The sequence below is a fragment of the Podarcis cretensis genome, assembly GCF_951804945.1.
Source record: "Podarcis cretensis genome assembly, chromosome: 7".
In the NCBI taxonomy this organism is placed as follows: Eukaryota; Metazoa; Chordata; class Lepidosauria; order Squamata; family Lacertidae; genus Podarcis; species Podarcis cretensis.
In genome coordinates, this window is record NC_137176.1 from 70,850,950 (window position 1) to 70,869,070 (window position 18,121).

General features: G+C 44.2%; 1 protein-coding gene across 5 annotated transcripts in view; it reads right to left on the minus strand.

Annotated features, from left to right (window-relative positions):
- NCALD (neurocalcin delta) overlaps positions 1-2,877 on the minus strand; it is a 62,320-nt gene extending 59,443 nt beyond the window's left edge. The window contains exon 1 of one of the 5 annotated variants that reach the window (XM_079984847.1): positions 2,694-2,877. The gene's annotated coding sequence lies outside the window, so the exon portion shown is untranslated. Of the gene's footprint in view, positions 1-1,793; positions 1,938-2,023; positions 2,212-2,426; positions 2,449-2,688 lie in introns of those variants that run through there. The other 4 variants (XM_079984846.1, XM_079984850.1, XM_079984848.1 and 1 more) reach the window with 4 other exon arrangements.
- Positions 2,878-18,121: the final 15,244 nt, after the last annotated feature.

Consider the following 18,121-nt stretch of genomic DNA (forward strand, 5'->3'; position numbering starts at 1 on the left):
GGAAGAACTCTGGTGTCTGAATACTTTTTGGATTTAGAACAGGGTTTCCAAAACTTGGGTCTCCAGCTGTTTTGTTTTTTTTTACTACAACTCTCATCACCCCTAGCTAGCAGGACCAGTGGTCAGGGATGATGGGAACTGTAGTCCAAAAACAGCTGGAGACCCAGGTTTGTGAAACCCTGATTGAGAACATAAGCGCCCACAGTTACTTCTGTTTCCAACCAGCAAATCTAACACTTGGTGAGCAACTACAACAACATTTGTCCTCCAACAAAGGGACCAATCTGGGATTAGGTGTGGGTTGTGTTAAACAGCCACTTCAGTTTCAAGAATGGGGAACCTGTGGCACTCCTGAGGTTGTTGCATGACGGCTCCTGTCTTAGCAATGCCCATACTGGTCAGGGCTGGTGGGTGTTGAATTCCCAAGCAGGTTCCCCATCCTTGTTTCAAGGGAACCCTTTTAGTGGACTTCAGATAGAAATTCTATAAATCTACAACATACATGTGCACTAGCCACAAAAAGGATTTCAATAATAAACCAAATAACTCATCTGCTCAACTGAACTTCAGATGCAGAGTGTGGTTGTATTCAAAAGTGTGAGTTTACAAGGTCTGGCCACAAGCCCAGAAGTCTGAGGTTTAATAAATGTTGAGCTAGTTGCTACAACTCCTACATTCATTTCAGTTCCACAACTCACTGCTTTGGAGCAGGGCTACTTCAGAGTAAATACAGAGCTGAGGATGCAACCCAACAGGACTATTTTCAAGCAAATAAAGGACTGTGGATTTCAAGTACTGTGCAGCAATTCAGGAAGTCAAAGGGCTAGACTACTGTATAAAGTTTCTACACTTGAAAGCAATTATTCAAAGCAATATTTCCCTACAACTGAACAACTGGTCTACTGTTTGTAGGCAAAAGGGGCTCACAGTCCTGCCTTCAAGTCTAGGAACTGATTAATACACACAGTGGGGCGTTTAAAAGGCTTTGTTTGTCCCTGGAGGGACTCCATGTAGAATTTTAATAGATCAGTAAAATTACATTCCCTGTGGTACTTTGAAACAGCTGCAATCATTGAGATTGCTTAGCTACATTTTACCTAAGCAGGGAAGCTGGGCAGCAACCCCCAATGTTCACAAATGGGCCAAACACAAAAAAATGCAGTTTTAAAAAAGAACACCATTCACAAGTTAATATAAAACAACAACTTGAATAAGTTTCAGCATAAGCATGTTGAGAAAGACGATGCATTTATTTCTCCAACTCCCAGAAAATCAAATCTACAGTTGCTTTCTCACTTAAATCTTCACACCAAAGCAAGATAACTTGCAATAATTTTTCAAAGCTGCTTTCATTCATATCCCTGAAAAGTTTAACCACATTACTTTCACACCTTTGTTTAACTAGTGCATGCGTGCACACTTAAATTGCCAGCTATGTTTCAAATGCAGTGTAGAGATCCACAAGACTTTTCAAAGAAATGTGGTTTCTTTTATTGCTAGTAATAATAAAGCCCTACACTTTTGGTTAGAAAAAGACAAGCAGTGCATTGTATCTTTGTTCTAATTCATGAGCCTTCCTCCGTTCTGAAGGTGGAAAACATCGGCAAACACCCATATCCAATCATATTCATACCCTCCATTATCAAGGTTTCTGCAAATAATATTTCTGCACATAATACAACCATCTTCCCCCACCCTTCCTTTAACAAAGGGGACTGGAGGAAGCAGCCTTCTACTTATTCAAAGAAGAAAATAATGTTCCACTGAGGTATCCTTTTTTTAGCTCTTGCAACTTTTCCGCCGCAGAAGAACTTGAAAGGCGAAGCTACAAGTGGGATTGGCAGAGTGGGAAAAGAGCCACACAGTTCACTACTTTTCATCTAGTATCTCAGCAGCACACATTTCAGATTACGCTGTCAGGCTGCTCCTGAGACCCCCTTCCCTGCTGCTTACAGCCTGTTTACCACCCTTTCCCCTTGCAAAAATAAGATGCTTCTGCAAACTGAAACAAAATCTCGCCTACCGGGGAAGGGGAGAGAATGCAGCTTCCAGCGTTGGTTTTGCTAACCTCCTTCCTTTCCCCATCAGCCGGTGGTGCCTCCTTACACTTGCGCGCCCTGAGAAGTTCGCTCCCAGGGCATTCAACGGGACTTCCTCCCCAGGAAACCCCTGCTCAGGTTGCAGTCTAGCCCGTAACCTGGGCGAGGAAGCCCCCCACACACCGAGGATCGGGGCCCCCTTCGGGCAAGCGCCGCCAAGGCGCTGCGTAAAAAGAGAGCCCTCGGCCAAGTCGGATCAGGAAGGCAAATTCATGAGCGCGCACTGAAAGCCTCGACCTAAAGCTCCGAGGCTCCCCCGAAGCCTTGGGGAAGCTGGGCGGAAGCGTGGCTCCAGACACAACTCGTGTTTCCCCCACCCAGACATACACACGCGCTTTATCCCGGGAGGCTTGAGAAGTGTCCCGCCTGGGATCCCTCCGCTTCATTTCCCTCCGCCGCTGCCGCCGGTTCAAGTGCGTGGAGGGAGAAGTCCAAGCGCCTCTTCCGCGGCTCCTCTAGCGGGAAACTCGCCAAGCAGCCGAAACAAGCGCAATAGTGGCGGGCAGGAAAGCGAGGCGTGGAATTGCCCTGGCGCGCGGGGAGAGAACAATGCTAATAATAATACTAATACTAATAATGCTTTCTTTACCTCACCGTGCAGAAAGGCAGCTCTTCAGTGCTCCATGCTCCGGCAGCCCGAGGCAGGCAGGCAGGCAGGCAGGCGGCGGCGAGCGCGCGCAAGAGCGAGCGAGCGAGATAAGCCCGGCAGCCTCCACCGCCAGCGGAGAGATTCTCACTCTCCCCCGGCTCGCCAAGCTCCCACCACATCGCCTGCCTCCGGCTGACGTCAAAGTCGCTGTCACATGGCCCGATGCAAAACCAAAAGAGCATTGGTTGTCGTGGCAACCGCAGCACGGCGCGCGGAAGCCATTTCAATAGGTCGTTTGTCACACACACACACACACACACACGCGGGTGTGTGTGCACGGGTGTGTGTGCACGTTGGAACCCGTCCGGGGATCTGGTCGGGCTACTCCACGGCAAGGGACCAGAAATGTTGTCCAGGAGGAAGTCTTCCAACAGGCAGGCAGACCAAAGCCCACGGTCGGGAACGTACAAGCCAGATTTTACTTTTTATTTTTTTATATTGCATCTGTTTAATTGGGTGTGTGAGGTTCTTTTTTAATCCCATTTCGTTTCGTTATGCTGCCGCATCTTGCTTTGCACTTTTCGGGAGATGGGGAAAGCAGCTTATAAATGTTAATCTAAAAAGAAATGAATGAAAAGCATCAGATAGAAAAGCAAGGTATAAAATCTCAGAAATACGTCCACTGATAGAATGTCCCACAGCCTGATCAGATGAAACTAGGAAGAACTAAAGGTGGTTAGTGATGTGTGTTACCTTTGGTTTCAAGGAAGGTATGCACAGCCTAAAATTAAATAATCAGCCTCAGATAGGTTTAAAACAACGACAGAAGGCCTTTATTCAGTTGACAGAATTTAAACGGACGTGTGCCGCACATACATTATTAGATGTGCTTTTGTGTGGGTATCTGTACCAGGAGTACAGAACATGAAATGATGGGCAGCCCTCAGAAAAATGCTATTCCAGGCACCTGAGATTTGAGATAAATGTCAACAAACTAGCTTGCATCTTACTTTCCAAAAGTACGGTATTATGCTGTATTATTTTTTCTAGAAAAAGGTGCAGGAACTCCCACTTTTTTTTTTTTTTTTTGATGGACAACCCGCTGCGGCCACATTAAAGCGTCGCCTCCGCCTCGCTGCCCCATAACCTCTGACACAAAGCCATGAAAGGCATGTAGCCCGAAGCCTCTGACATGCAGCCCGGGGCGCCATGCCGTTATACAGCTGCTGGTACGCTACAAAGAGGTGCTGGGACTCAGTTCCAGGGGGTTTCAGATGAAAAAAGGCCCTGACCGCGATCAAGCAATCTGAACGTATGTGTAACAGCTGGAGTCAGACTCAGGTCAGCAATAAAGGAAGGAGATCTGCATTGACAATGAAGTTAACTATTCAAGGAAATGAACATACAACTCAACCTAGTGGTCTCAACAGCAATTCCCAGTAGGTCTTGCCCCTATGGAGCAGTTGCCAGGACTGAAAACCCACTCTTCCACCTTCTCTACAGTGTCTCCTCTCCTGGATGTTTTCCAAGCAGTCTCAAACTGTATCTGTGCGCCTCTGGTCTGTTCTCCTCATTATTCTGTGCTTTCATGGAGACCAGGGGAGAGGGGAGCTTGTTGCAGCGGGAGAAGGAGACTCCCTAGATTCTTCAGCAGCCTCTTGATCCCCTTCCTCTGCTTCAGCCTCAGAGTCTGAACTGCTCCCTGCCGCAGGCTCTTCCTGCTCACTAAACCCTGTTGCCCCTTCAGCATCCAGCCCCTCCTCCCAATCTTCTCCCTCTGACCTCTCCTCAGTGTCCCACCACCAATCCGCTGGCTCTGACTCTTCATCCTCGGGGATATGAAGGTTATGTTTGAGAACATAGTTGGTGCCATTTGATAACCTGATTGGATTCATTGGATCCACCCTTTTCCAATGAATTTTCTGGTCCAACAGTCTTTCCACCTAGAACCAGATACTGTCCTTAGTCATATTTAGGGGTGTTAAATTCCAGTTTAGTGGAAATTCAAGAACAGAATCTGACAAAGACACAGGTATCCCTACTAGAAGGGTTCCTTCTATTTCATGGGTAGGCAAGCTAAGGCCCGGGGCCCGGATCCGGCCCAATCGCCTTCTAAATCCAGCCCATAGACTGTCCAGGAATCAGCATGTTTTTACATGAGTAGAATGTGTGCTTTTATTTAAAATGCATCTCTGGGTTATTTGTGGGGCATAGGAATTCGTTCATTTCCCCCCCAAAAAATATAGCCCCCCCCAAGGTCTGAGGGACAGTGGACTGGCCCCTGCTGAAAATGTTTGCTGACCCCTGTTCTATTTAATGGGTCGGACGATGTGCACAAATCCAGCATGCGCCCTCTGTATTTTGGGAAATTTTACTTACGAATCTTCAATAGAAATTCTCCTCCCATAGTGTAAGTGGTCCATTATATATCCGTTTTATTTTCTTCATCTTGGGATGCCATATTAAGGAATTTGTAAGTGGTGAGGGATACATCTACTTGCCTCCTGGATCATTGTCATTTGTTTATTTATGGTATTTCACACACACAAATTTACATCGCTTGATCGGAAAGAGGATAAGATGCCGACAAAAGCGGACTGGCAGATGAAAATACTAGATTATGCAGAGATGGCGAGACTGACTGGAAAAATCAGAAATTGGGAGGATCAAAACTTCAATAGAGAATGGGGCAAATACAGATTGTACTTAAAAGAACACTGTAATCATTTGAGCTCTTTGGCAGGCTTAAAATAACTCTTGCAACGTTACATAGACTTTGGATATTTTGGAAGACTATAATGCAGATGAATTATAATATGCAGTTGATTTAGATATACAAGGGACCCACGGAGGGGAGGAGGGAAGTCTGAAGAGTCTTGCTTGATTTTAAAACTTAAATGTGCTAACTGTGAGATTTATTTTGTAAAACCAATAAAAATCATTTCCAAAATTTTTTTCCTCCCCCTTGCCTCTCACTTCGGGGGGGGGGGTGGTAGGTGTGGCAACCTGGCTTTTCATTTTGCTCATAACCAAGTTATAGCAGGTTGAGCCATTCTTGACACAATAAGAAGTTTCCTTTGCCTCCACCCTCTTTACTCTTAACTATTATTTCTCGAGTAGGGCATTTTTTTAGCTAATGGGGCCTCCTGCTGCCGCCGTGCCACCGGAGCACGATTTCTGTTCTTATCCTGAAGCAAAGTTCTTAACCCGAGGTAATATTTCTAGGTTAGCGGAGTCTGTAACCTGAAGTGTATGTAATCTGAAGCGTATGTAACCCGAGGTACCATTGTATTTCCCACTTCCCTCAAAAAAGGGAAGAATTCTCATTTTCCCGTGCTGCGTCATACTAACAAACGCCATCTTGTTTCTTCTTTTATCTTTATCAAGTCTAAGTAAAGCTGTGCAGCTGAATACTTAATCATAAATAGAAGTCCATATGTACTCCGTTTTTTTTAAAGGTTTCTTAATGAGGCTTGGCATAGAAAACTAGTTGTAGTTGTTAAGAAGAAACAAAAGACACACCAAACATCTCTGTAATCCACACACCATGATGAGAATCTCTTTGAAGTCTGAGCTTAAACTTAAACACCAGGGACTGTACAGTTATGCAGGTTTTTCCTTAGTTTTCTTCGGTCCAGACTATGTCTGTTTATTGTCCAAATTCAATCATTTTATCAAAGAGATATTTCCGGCTATGAGAATGATATATAGGAGAGTGCCAGCCATGTCGTGCTCTGGGACCCAGGGTCCTGCCACTTGCACCTTGATGCCAGCTGACAATCTCGGACGATCTGCGGGTCTATGAGACAGTCCTCCCCCACCCTGGGGAGTCTGCCAGGGCTAATTACCCCCATATCACCCTGAACTACCGGCACAACTGAGGTCCGATCATGTGGGAGTCAGCCATTTCTCACCACCGGAAACAGGAAGCCCTGAACCTCTGCTTCTGGCTTGCCCTTTTCCGGGTCAGGCAAGTGTGCAGTGTTCCCTCAGTGTCCAGCGCTGTCTTTTTCTGGCTCCCACCTTTTCTGGTCAGGGGAGCTGGTGGTGCTCCTCTTCGACCTGACAGGCAGAGAGAAACTCCTCATCAATACCCAAATTGTATTACACACCTTTCCTCAAGGCCAGGCAGCAGAGGCAGATTTAGGGAAGCACGAGCACTTTGGTAGCACTGGATGCTCGGTAGGCCTGGGAGATATCAGCTTTTCAACACAGCAGTGTATTTGCCAACCAAACATCATGGTTTGGCGATACACCGCAATGTTGAAAAAACAAGGTGCATTGGCCTCTGCCCGCGAGACAGCGGGTGAAACTGCCCCAGCCCTCACCTCGAGAGCAGAGTTGGTTTCACCCAGGCTTGCAAGCTGGGACAACACAGCTTGTTTGTGCTGTTCAGCTGCGGGGAGGGAATGTCCCTCCCCCCCCAGCTGAGACAGCCCTAGTGCTCTTGCTGCGAGCGGGCGAAGCATTGGGGCTCCTTTAACTGCTCACTGCAGGGAGCGGTGACACACTCCCCTCAGCTGAGCATTTTCACAGAGCCCCCACCCCATTGCAGGCTTGCAGAAGCCAGCACTGGACTGGGGGCTCCTTTAACTGCTTGACTGAGGCAGGGGCAGCTACACACTCCTCCGTTGAGCAGTTTAAAGATGCAGAGGGAAGAAGAAGCTGTATTGGAGCCTTGCCGATACAACTTGTTTCTCCCTCTTCATTGTATGAGGGCAGAGTAGGATGGAGGTTTCACCAGCGATATATCGCTGGTGAAACCGCTGCCGCTCCTGAGTTCCTCTGCTAGCAGTGCCCACTGGAGAGGAAGAAAATCTTGACTCCCTACAGTGGATGCTGCTAGCAGAGAGACTCAGGAGTGGCGGCGGCGGTTTCACCAGCGATATACGGCTGAGTGAAACCGACATCGCAGTCTGCTTCTCATACATCAATACATATCATCATACATCATACATATGCTTCTCATATATTGATGTATCGCCCAGTCCTAGTGCTGAACCTCAGGGGCATCACAACTATAATGTAGAATGGAAGTTGAGAGGCAGGAGGGCACCAAATTTTGGTGTCACACAGGTTGCCACTGAAATTTGAGCCCTCAAGGCTTGCTGACTGGGCAGGATCACGCCTGATACCTCAAACTGTCTTACTCCCCCTTACAAGGTGTTTTGACTTTATCTATTTCCTGCTGGTCTGGCAGGCAGGATGCGTGGTCTTTAGTCTTTGTTCATGTCCGAAGCAGGCATTCCCTGCAACATTGCCTCGAAACGGAAGTTGTGCTTACAACCACTTGTTACAGGGTCAACACAACCTGGGCGGCAGCAAGATAACTCGCAGTCCCAGTGATTAAATTTGACCTTCACTGATGAATCAGTTAAAATTGCCATTGATTAAAAAACTGATTCCAATCATTCTTGCAGCCCTCATTTGAATCATCTCTTTTCTCTACAAAATATGTGGGAATTGAGCCCCAAGACGATCCTGGCTGCTGCAATAATAGTGTACTAGTGGTGGATTTATACTGGATAGTCCACATGTTCTTCTGTGATGCTTCTTCAGTGTTACTGCATTATTGCCAACTGGAGGGGGACTCTTGCACTATAGCACAACAAAAGTGGAACACCCCCCCCCAAAAAAAAACAACCCCACCACAACCCACCCTGGAAAATTTGTAGAATGAACAGTTCCAGGATTTCAGCAGGAAGGTATAAAACATGCACTGATTGCAAATGAACCCTGAATTTTTTTCAGGTACAAATAGTATTGAAAGCAGGATTGTGTATAACAACCTCAATATCATTCTGAGCACAAATAATCATGAACGTATTATAGAAAGGATGCTTGGAGGGTCCCATAGATATCTAGATAAGATATTATAGAGAATAGTTCTAAACCTACTGCTCCCCAGTCTTGTTAGTCTTCCATGTGAATAATAATAATAATAATAATAATAATAATAATAATAATAATAATAATAATTTGCTTGGGAGAACATTCAGACATGTGTCTTCCACTCCTCCTGCTCTACATTCTGAACTGATACAACCAAAGAACAATTTTACCATCTGCACAGCTGAGCAGCCCACTCCTCACTTTCTGCTTCCTTCTGCCCTTAACCTAAAGATGGGAGCTTGTCTACTTCTACAGTGGTACCACGGGTTACATACGCTTCAGGTTACATATGCTTCAGGTTACAGACTCCATTAACCCAGAAATAGTACTTCAGGTTAAGAACTTTGCTTCAGGATGAGAACAGAAATCATGCTCCAGAGGCGCGGCAGCAGCAGGAGGCCCCATTAGCTAAAGTGGTGCTTCAGGTTAAGAACAGTTTCAGGTTAAGAACGGACCTCCGGAACGAATTAAGTACTTAACCCGAGGTACCACTGTATATGCAAAGCACAAAACTTGTAGGTGTGTATCTCACTTTATAGAATAACCATGCCTCTCGAATACTAAAAGTAACTGGCAGGGCAAACATTTTTAAAAAATACAACAACTATTAAGAATAACTTTTTTTGTATGCAAAGTGCACAAAGTGTTCTGTACCCAAAGCCAATGCGTAAATTTGACATTCTTATCAGTAACATTGTGTCTAAAATGGCATAACTGGATTTGTTGCAATAAAGAGATTGGATAGAGATTTTATACCATCACAATACAGTGGTACCTTGGGTTAAGAAAATGCATTTTATTTTATCAGACAGGTAAGAAGGTGTTTCAAGCCATGAAAGCTTTGAAACAAAAGCTATTTTAAAAATCGTGGTTTTTCATATGCTGTATATTTTCTGATAAAGGAATGACTGTTTGAGTCAACTCAGGTGGAAGGTAATCCCCTATGAATACAGCACTTTAAGGAAAGTCCCAAGCTAACCATTTTGGTTCCTGCCTATAGTACTGCTGCTTTCAGTTCCCAGGGAGCTATTCTCTGATGAGCCACCATTTGTACTTATAGCTATGGACCAGCTGTATTGTGGGAGAGTTGTAGCTGGAAATCTTTCTTGGAAAAGAAGAGAACTGCCCTGTTTTAAGGTATTACTGTTATAGGAGAAACAAGTTGCAACAAAATGTTGCAGTGTGTATCTTCCTCGCTCTTTAGCAGGAGAGCTCCTGTTCATTCCCTTCTCCAGGGTAATATAAGCTGTAAGGAGCTCAAATAGGATGTATTATTCACCCACTTTTCTTTTCTCTCTCCTCCCCCCCCCCCCAACATTCCATGGTTATGATAACTATGCACAAACCTCATGGTTCTGTTGGGTTGTTCCATTATGACCAGGGAAGGGAACCATATGAAGGCGGTTTTCCTATGGCCAAGGGCCATATAACTTTGTAAGCTACAAACCCGCTTGGCAAACCATCACCGTGATCAACTCCTGCCCGGAAACCTATGTCCCCACTGTGGAAGGATGTGTGGATCCAGAACTGGCCTCCACAGTCACTGTTAAGACCGTGCTCATGGAAGACAATCTTATTCAGCTTTTAGTGATCACCATAGAAGAAGATGAACTTTATAAGCAACCTTCTGGGGACCACATGCCAAAAGCAAAATGGATTTAAAAGTGTTGTGATTAATCGGACAGCATAATTGTTTAATACAAGTGCTTATTAAAAAGTGCAGGTAGGAAGAACAATCTTAGAGAAGAAGAAGAGGAGTTTGGATTTGATATCCCGCTTTATCACTACCCGAAGGAGTCTCAAAGCGGCTAACATTCTCCTTTCCCTTCCTCCCCCACAACAAACACTCTATGAGGTGAGTGGGGCTGAGAGACTTCAGAGAAGTGTGACTAGCCCAAGGTCACCCAGCAGCTGCAGGTGGAGGAGCGGAGACGCGAACCCGGTTCACCAGATTACAAGACTACCGCTCTTAACCACCATACCATGCTGGCACTCTCCCCTGCTCCCCCCCCTCTTTCTTGGGGTGTTGCTTTAAATTAAGCAAGACCAAAGTGTTGGGTTACAGCCTGGGAGACCAGGATTCAAATCCCCACTTGGCTTTGAAGCTCACCTTGGGCCAGTCACTACTTCTTAGCCTAACCAACTTTACAGAGTTGTTGTGGGGATTGAATGAGGAGGGGGATAACTGTAGGTGCCACTTTGAGTTCATTGGAGAAAAAGGTGGGGTGCAAATGCAATATAATACACTGGTACCTCGGGTTAAGTACTTAATTCATTTCGGAGGCCTGTTCTTAACCTGAAACTGTTCTTAACCTAAAGCACCACTTTAGCTAATGGGGCCTCCTGTGCCACCACGCCACCAGAGCACGATTTCTGTTCTCATCCTGAAGCAAAGTTCTTAACCCGAGGAACTATTTTTGGGTTAGCGGAGTCTATGTAAGCGTATGCCTGTTGTCTTTGTCCATGGAGTTTTCTTGGCAGGGATACTGGAGTGGCTTGCCGGTTCCTCCTCCAGGTGGATCACGTTGAGAAGAGAAGACTCCCTGGAGAAGACCCTGATGTTGGGAAAGATGGAGGGCACAAGGAGAAGTGTTTTCGAGGTTACCAGCATGAGTCTGACCAAGCTGCGGGAGGCAGTGGAAGACAGGAGTGCCTGGCGTTCTCTGGTCCATGGGGTCACAAAGAGTCGGACACGACTAAACGACTAAACAACAACAACATGTAAGCGTATGTAACCTGAGGTACCACTGTAATAATAATAATAATAATAATAATAATAATAATAATAATAATAATAATAATTAGTGGCAACCACAAGGTGGTCTTCTGGAACATCGCTTACCTAAACCTGTACTTGCTTATTGTGTATATATGTGTACTAGTATACTTATACATGTATATGGATCATATTTAAACAGCAAGTATTACTTAACATTTATGAATTTTCCCAATGCTCACATTCTGTTTTGCATCGCACAGCGTGCTTACATAAACTGGCCCACTGATCGCCTGTTTTTATTTTAAGAAAGCAAGTTAGCAGCCTTTTTTAGCTGCTATGCTTAATTGACCACATCCAGACCCAAGCATGTTATGCTATGTTTCCTTTCTCGCTTCTGGCACAGGACTTTCCATTACTCTAAAGCACTTAAAGACAGATTAGCTCTTGGCAATGAGAAACATTTTAAAATCCTCTGCAGAAATGTTGCAACCAGCTCATGGGTGGTCAGCACCAGCGCTTAAGCTTTATGGCTGGTCAAAGAGTCACAAACGGCAGGCTGCTGTCCACAAGCCACTCAGGAGCACTTTATTCCCACTGTCTCTAATGTGGCAATATGTTTGTATTTGCTTCTGAGATTTGTGGCTCACAGTAAGGTTATTGCAAAGAGAAAGAAGTTATTAATAGCAATGTGTATGTGTGTGTGCGTGCACGTAGAATGATAGACAGCTACACAATCTATTCTTTTGCTTTTACTTATATATTAAACTTTATATACCACTATTCATAAAAAATCAGAGTGGTTTGCAACAATAGCACATCAAACCACACAATAAAAACCATATAGAAAGTTGAAATCAAAAATCACCTATGTATTGTGGAGTTATTCTTAACCGCCTGTAAAAGCCCAATGGAATAGACAAGTTTTCAGCATGCATTTAAAACTTGAAGACACCTGCTGAATCTCTGTTGGCAGAGTGTTCCACAATGCTGGGTCAATGACACGAAGGCTTGGTTTCTTGTTGTTGTCAAATGAGCCTCGCCAACACAGGGAATGACCAACTTTCACTTGAATCCCCGCTCCAAAATACTGACAGTATGGAGCCACCTTCAGACTGCTTTTCTCTACCTAGTATAATGGGTTTGCAGGGTACAAGGATCCCCTAAGATTCCTGGCTGCCAGGTTGTCCCCATAATTTCTGAAATTAGTCAATGTAGGGTTTGATTAATGGATTTCACAAGGCCTAAAAAAGAAGTCAAACCAGCTTCCTCAGGAGATCGGCTGAGAGAGGTACCATCAAAGAACAAAAGAGGTGATGGCAGAGTCATTACCCTGACAAAAAGTGAACCATTGAGACAAAATGGAGTCCCTCCCCCAGTTATGTGTTAGTTAGCAAAATACAAGAGCAGAGTTGGGAGAGGAAGGTTGCCAGGGTCACAGGGGGTGTGATGTCACCACAGAAAGTCTTCTTTTTTTCAAGAGGCTTGGGTTGCATTTTAGCAAGGGGATATGAGAAAAAGAAGGGTAGAGCCAGATGGCATGCAGGCCAATGGACGTACAAATCATGTGGAGGAGACACAGAGATAGTGTTTTGGGTGCCTTTGAATCGAATGTTGCTCCGCTGCAGGGAGCAAGCCCCTCTGGAGTTGGGATGCTCAGAACCCACTCCTCATCGAAACTCAGATGTAAATATGTGCAAAAAAAAAATTCATAAAGACACTACAGTCTCCGCTGTGCCTCATTTTCCATTGGAAACACAAACCATGGTTAAGTGCCAAAATCTCTGTAATCTTGCACCTCTTGGCAGAGACTGGAGGGGCCAGTAACTCAAAATTCAAATTGCCAGAATTGCTGTTCACACCCAGGCAGGTAAGCTATGATTCTGAAGGCCCCACTGGCCCTCCAAGGGCACTGATCAGGAGTTAGCTTCCCACCTAAAGCATATTCAACAAGGTTTTTCCCTTTACCCAGGATATTTTTCACACTTTGCTTTCTGTATGTTCCATTGTGAGAAACATTTGGCCATGTTGAGCCATTTCCATCACAGCGAGGCCAGCACCTAGCCAATTATCTGGAATCGCTTCAAACGAGTGTGTACAGATGTGTGAGCAAGCTATCAATGGAATCCCTATTATGAGAAAATGGAGTAACTGCTGTCTCTCTCGATTACATCTATCCTGACCTTTCACTCTGTCTCCTAAGGCATTCTTTAGCTAACGGAGACAAATATCATCTGTATTGAATTTGGACACCCCAACCAACTGAGGCTGTTTTCTCCTTCCCTGTGCTGATCACAACATTGCTGTGTTTTTCTTCACTTTGACTTATGCTCTTCTTCACTAAAAGCAGCAATATTTCCCCCCTCTCCGTTGGCTGGATAAGTACATTCCAGCTGTCGGAGTAAATCATAAATGTTTCTCAGTTTTCTTCCTTCTCATTACACAATCACCACCATTCAAATTAGCCTGAAAAGCTCAGTTGTGCATCTCAGCACTTGAGGAACGGTGCTTCCTAGTTGCGCACGGGGTTCTGTTAATCAGCTCCCTCGTTTGCTTCCCCCGTGCCTGGAAAGATAACAGATAAAATGTCACATCATGTAGAATCCACAGAGGAAATAATAATGGAAGAAGAAGAAGCATGAGGCATCTGGTTTGGAGTGTCAATTGAATAGCCATCCCCCTTACTGTCTAGCAAAAGGATATTTTTACGCATAATGTTCAAAAGCTAACAGGTTCATTGCAGAAACAGTGCTAAGTAAAAGTTTGAAAAGGCTCTAAAAACCATGATCCACAGCCACCCATTCACTAGCCTGAGATAACTAATTCTCTTTTCCAAAGTGGTGGCTGAACAAAAACAAGACTGTGGGGGCTCCTTCAATAAAAACACATTTTTAGAAGGTAAAATTCACTTTGAGCCAAAAACCTCTATGGACTTGAGTCTATTTTGACAGATGCATGAAGTGGGTAGGTATCCTGTAGGTAGGTACCCCCTGAAAGCTATCTAAGTGGACAGGTATTTCTTGAAGGTTTTTTAAAAGCCAAGCAAGAGAATAAATACCGCACTGTTGGTGCTTCGTTGTACCAGGCACAACACAAGCAATGTGGAATCCAATCAAATGGATATTAGCTTTAAGGCTGGGGTAGCCAACATGGTCTGCTCCAGATGTTTTAGATGACAACTATTAGCACCCCCGGCCATTGGCAATGCGGAATGGGGCTGTAGTCCATAACATCTGTAGGGAATCAGGTTGGCTACCCATGGTTTAAGGTATTAATTTTGACTCATAAGGCCCTAAACACCTTGGGAGCAGGTTATCTGAATGTCAGGAGTGCTCTGATGGTGTTTCCTGCTTGGCAGGGGGTTGGACTCGATGGCCCTTGTGGTCTCTTCCAACTCTATGATTCTATGATTCTATGATTCTATGAATGGTTGTCTTCTCCCATACAGGCTGCCCAGCTCACTGTGATCTGTGGTAGAGGCCGTTCTGTGATGTCCACTGGGGAGCCTGATGCTCTTGAGTAAGCTCCCCATGTGATTTAGAGCCCTGAACTTCCAGAGTTCTACATGAGTTGTTTACAGTATTTATTACACCTACATCCCACCTATCCTCCAAGAAGCTCCAGATTGCACACGTAGTTCTCTACCCTGATCTCCATTTTATCACTGTGACAACCGTGTGAGGTAGGTTAGGACAGTCCAAGGACACCCAGTGAGCTTCAAGGCTGAGTGAGGATTTGAACATTGTTCTCCTGCATCCTATTCCAGCATTCTAACCACTATATGTTGGCTATAGAATGTGCAAAATTCAGCCGAAATATGCACATTTCCCATGCCTGCTGGAGATTATGTATATTGACCAGGAAATGCGCACAAGTCCCTCTTCATGAAAGGGTTATGTGCACATTCTCCATGAGGCCTCATGGGTGTGCACAATGGCCAGTTGCTGTGCACATTAGCTGCTCCCCTTACAATCCCCTTAACGTCTATCTGCAAGAACTTCTCTTTGCAATTGCATTTCCTTCATTATCTTGTTATGTTTACAGTCTCCCTCCATTCTCTAAAACTGCAAGGATGAAATCCATTTCCCCTCCCCACCTTGATTTAAGATATGAATATCTGCACCGGCTTTTTTGCTTGTTCTTTCATTTTGTAGCAGAAAATTACCTGAATGATTATTGCAACCTGCATCCCATGATGAACATTTTGAGGTTTGGTTTTGTTTTGAAACGGGGATGGATGCAGAGCAGCGGATGAGTTAGCAGAGCAATAATTATTCCATGTACCAGTAAACAGCACATAAACTGCAGATTGCCATCTTAAATAGACATTTGTTCGATTCTATTTTATTTTTAAATGATATTTTAATTTTTGAAGGACTGGCCTTTTTAAAGATAGAAAGTAAAATATCTGCACAATAGTGCTTCTAAATTTTATTTTCTGCCCTTTCTTAGCCTTCCTAGCACTGTGCATAGCACACTCTTTCCAAATCTCACAGAGCCTCAGATTCCCTTTCCCCATATTTGGCACTTCAGTAAAGCTGGCATGCACAGATGCCTGTGAGTCTATTTATTAAAGAAAAAACTACCTGACATGTGCACAAAATCAGCCTAAAGTCTAGATAGGGTATCCAAAGAAGGATATCCAAAACAAACAAGAGAACTGGTTTGGCATACTGGATTAAGGGCAGGTGCTGTGAAGGAGTTGATAAAATATTGACGGAAGGGAAATGCAACCAGGACTGGCCAGAATCTGAACAGCTCAATGCATTTTCCATGGAAAATGTGGTGTTGGGCGGGGGGAATGGAATTGCAGCTGGCATTTCTCTTGCAGGTGTGGCACACAACTACTTGAGGAAGTAGAGGTGACGGAAGTCAAGATAAACATAGGAGAGGAGAAAAAGAGTTGAGGGAGAGAGGGAGAGATTATAAAGGTAGGTTGGAGACAATGTAGGAGCTATGAACAAGAGAGCTGAGGGCCAAATGTCATCCTTTTTAAGTCTCTCTAGGCACTGTGGGTTAAACCACAGAGCCTAGGGCTTGCCGATCAGAAGGTCGGCGGTTTGAATCCCCGTGACGGGGTGAGCTCCCGTTGCTCGGTCCCTGCTCCTGCCAACCCAGCAGTTTGAAAGTACGTCAAAGTGCAAGTAGATAAATAGGCACCGCTCCGGCGGGAAGGTAAATGGTGTTTCCGTGCACTGGTCTGGTTCGCCAGAAGCAGCTTAGTCATGCTGGTAACATGACCCGGAAGCTGTACGCTTCCTGTGCCTCTCTCCATGGGATAGTGTGAATGATGAGGGGCAGGTTATAAGAAAGTAAATAAAAGTATTTCATCTGTATCCCAGCTTTTCTCCAAGGAACTCAAGACACCGCACATGGTTCCCATTTAGGCTGAGGACTCAGCTATAAAGCTGCAAATAAAACGTTTTAAGTGTGTTGTAAAGTGCAATATACAAATGTGACACTAGATGGCGAGAGTGAGCTATGGCAAATTCAATATATTTTTCAAAACTTTTTTTTTAAAAGCATTTTCACAGCATTTTTATATGTGTGTAGATTCCATTTGAGAGATCGTGTGTTTCATGGCTGAGAGAGCATTTGAACATTGAACTCCCAGTCCTCCTCTGATGACCTAACCACCAATATCACACTAGCTCTTTACTAGGAACAGAAGATCAGACAAGCCAGCTTTGGAGTCTGAGAGGCTCACACATTGATTTAAACTGTCCGCTGAAATCTTTGGCCGCAGGTCTCCATTGTGTAAACTTCATTTTTAAGTGTTTGGCCACAAGCCCCAGACCCTCACATTTAGAGCCTGCCATATACTTGTTCACTTGATGAAATGTTTTTATTTTTCGTCTGTGCATAGAGCTAGCTGTAAGCCCAGCCTTTTTGCTTAATAATATCTCATTCCTTGCTAGAGAGTTTGTGAAGGCTCAGAAGCACATTTAAGGAAGCCAGAAAAAACAAATACATAAAAGGTACAAAAAGAGTTGCCTGGTGGGCAGTTATTTCACCCTCTGCAATACACGTTTTAAGAACCACACAATGGAAAAATAAAGAAAAGATCCAAAATTCAACCTGCTGGGGGGGAAATTAACTGAGGACGAATGTCTACATGCATATGCCTGTGAGTTTCATGCTGCCAGGAGGCCAGTTTTATTGAATTACTGGCCTCTTTGTCGATTAGCAACAATAACACAGGAAGCATAGGAGCAAAACTGAAAATGAGGGTCTAAATAGTGAAGGGAGTTAAAATGAGTCACAAGTTACCCCAGAAAGGAAGAGACTCTTTGGATAGATATTTCTAGATAGATACATCGTCTGCTATAAAAGAGAAGTCAATGTTCACACTTTTATGAACACGGTGGTGTTATAAGTATTCCTATAACAATGGTTATCTTTGATCCTGACAATAGCTAATTAAACATAAAAGAGCTACGAAAAACACTCCAAAGCTGCAAATAGGAGAGGCAATGTTGTCTCAGCTAGTCATTTAAGACTAATAAAGGCAATTTCTTTTACTTATTGTCAGAGAACTTATCTGGCTCCTGTCAATTAGAATCTACCAAATGGAACCCAGAGGCAAATCTGCCATGACTTAATGAATTTTCCTTCATTAAAATTACTTTAAAAAACAAATAATTATATTTACAGAGCAAGGGAAAGCAAAATTATATCTGATTTTGGGAGATTGGAAGTGGCGATTGGGAATGCCCAGTAGTGTTCAAAGAACAGAACGACGCTAAGATGTTTATTGTTCATTTTCTCTTATTTATACTCAATTTCCTGGCTAAGCCGTACGATAATAACACAGGATGTGTTTAT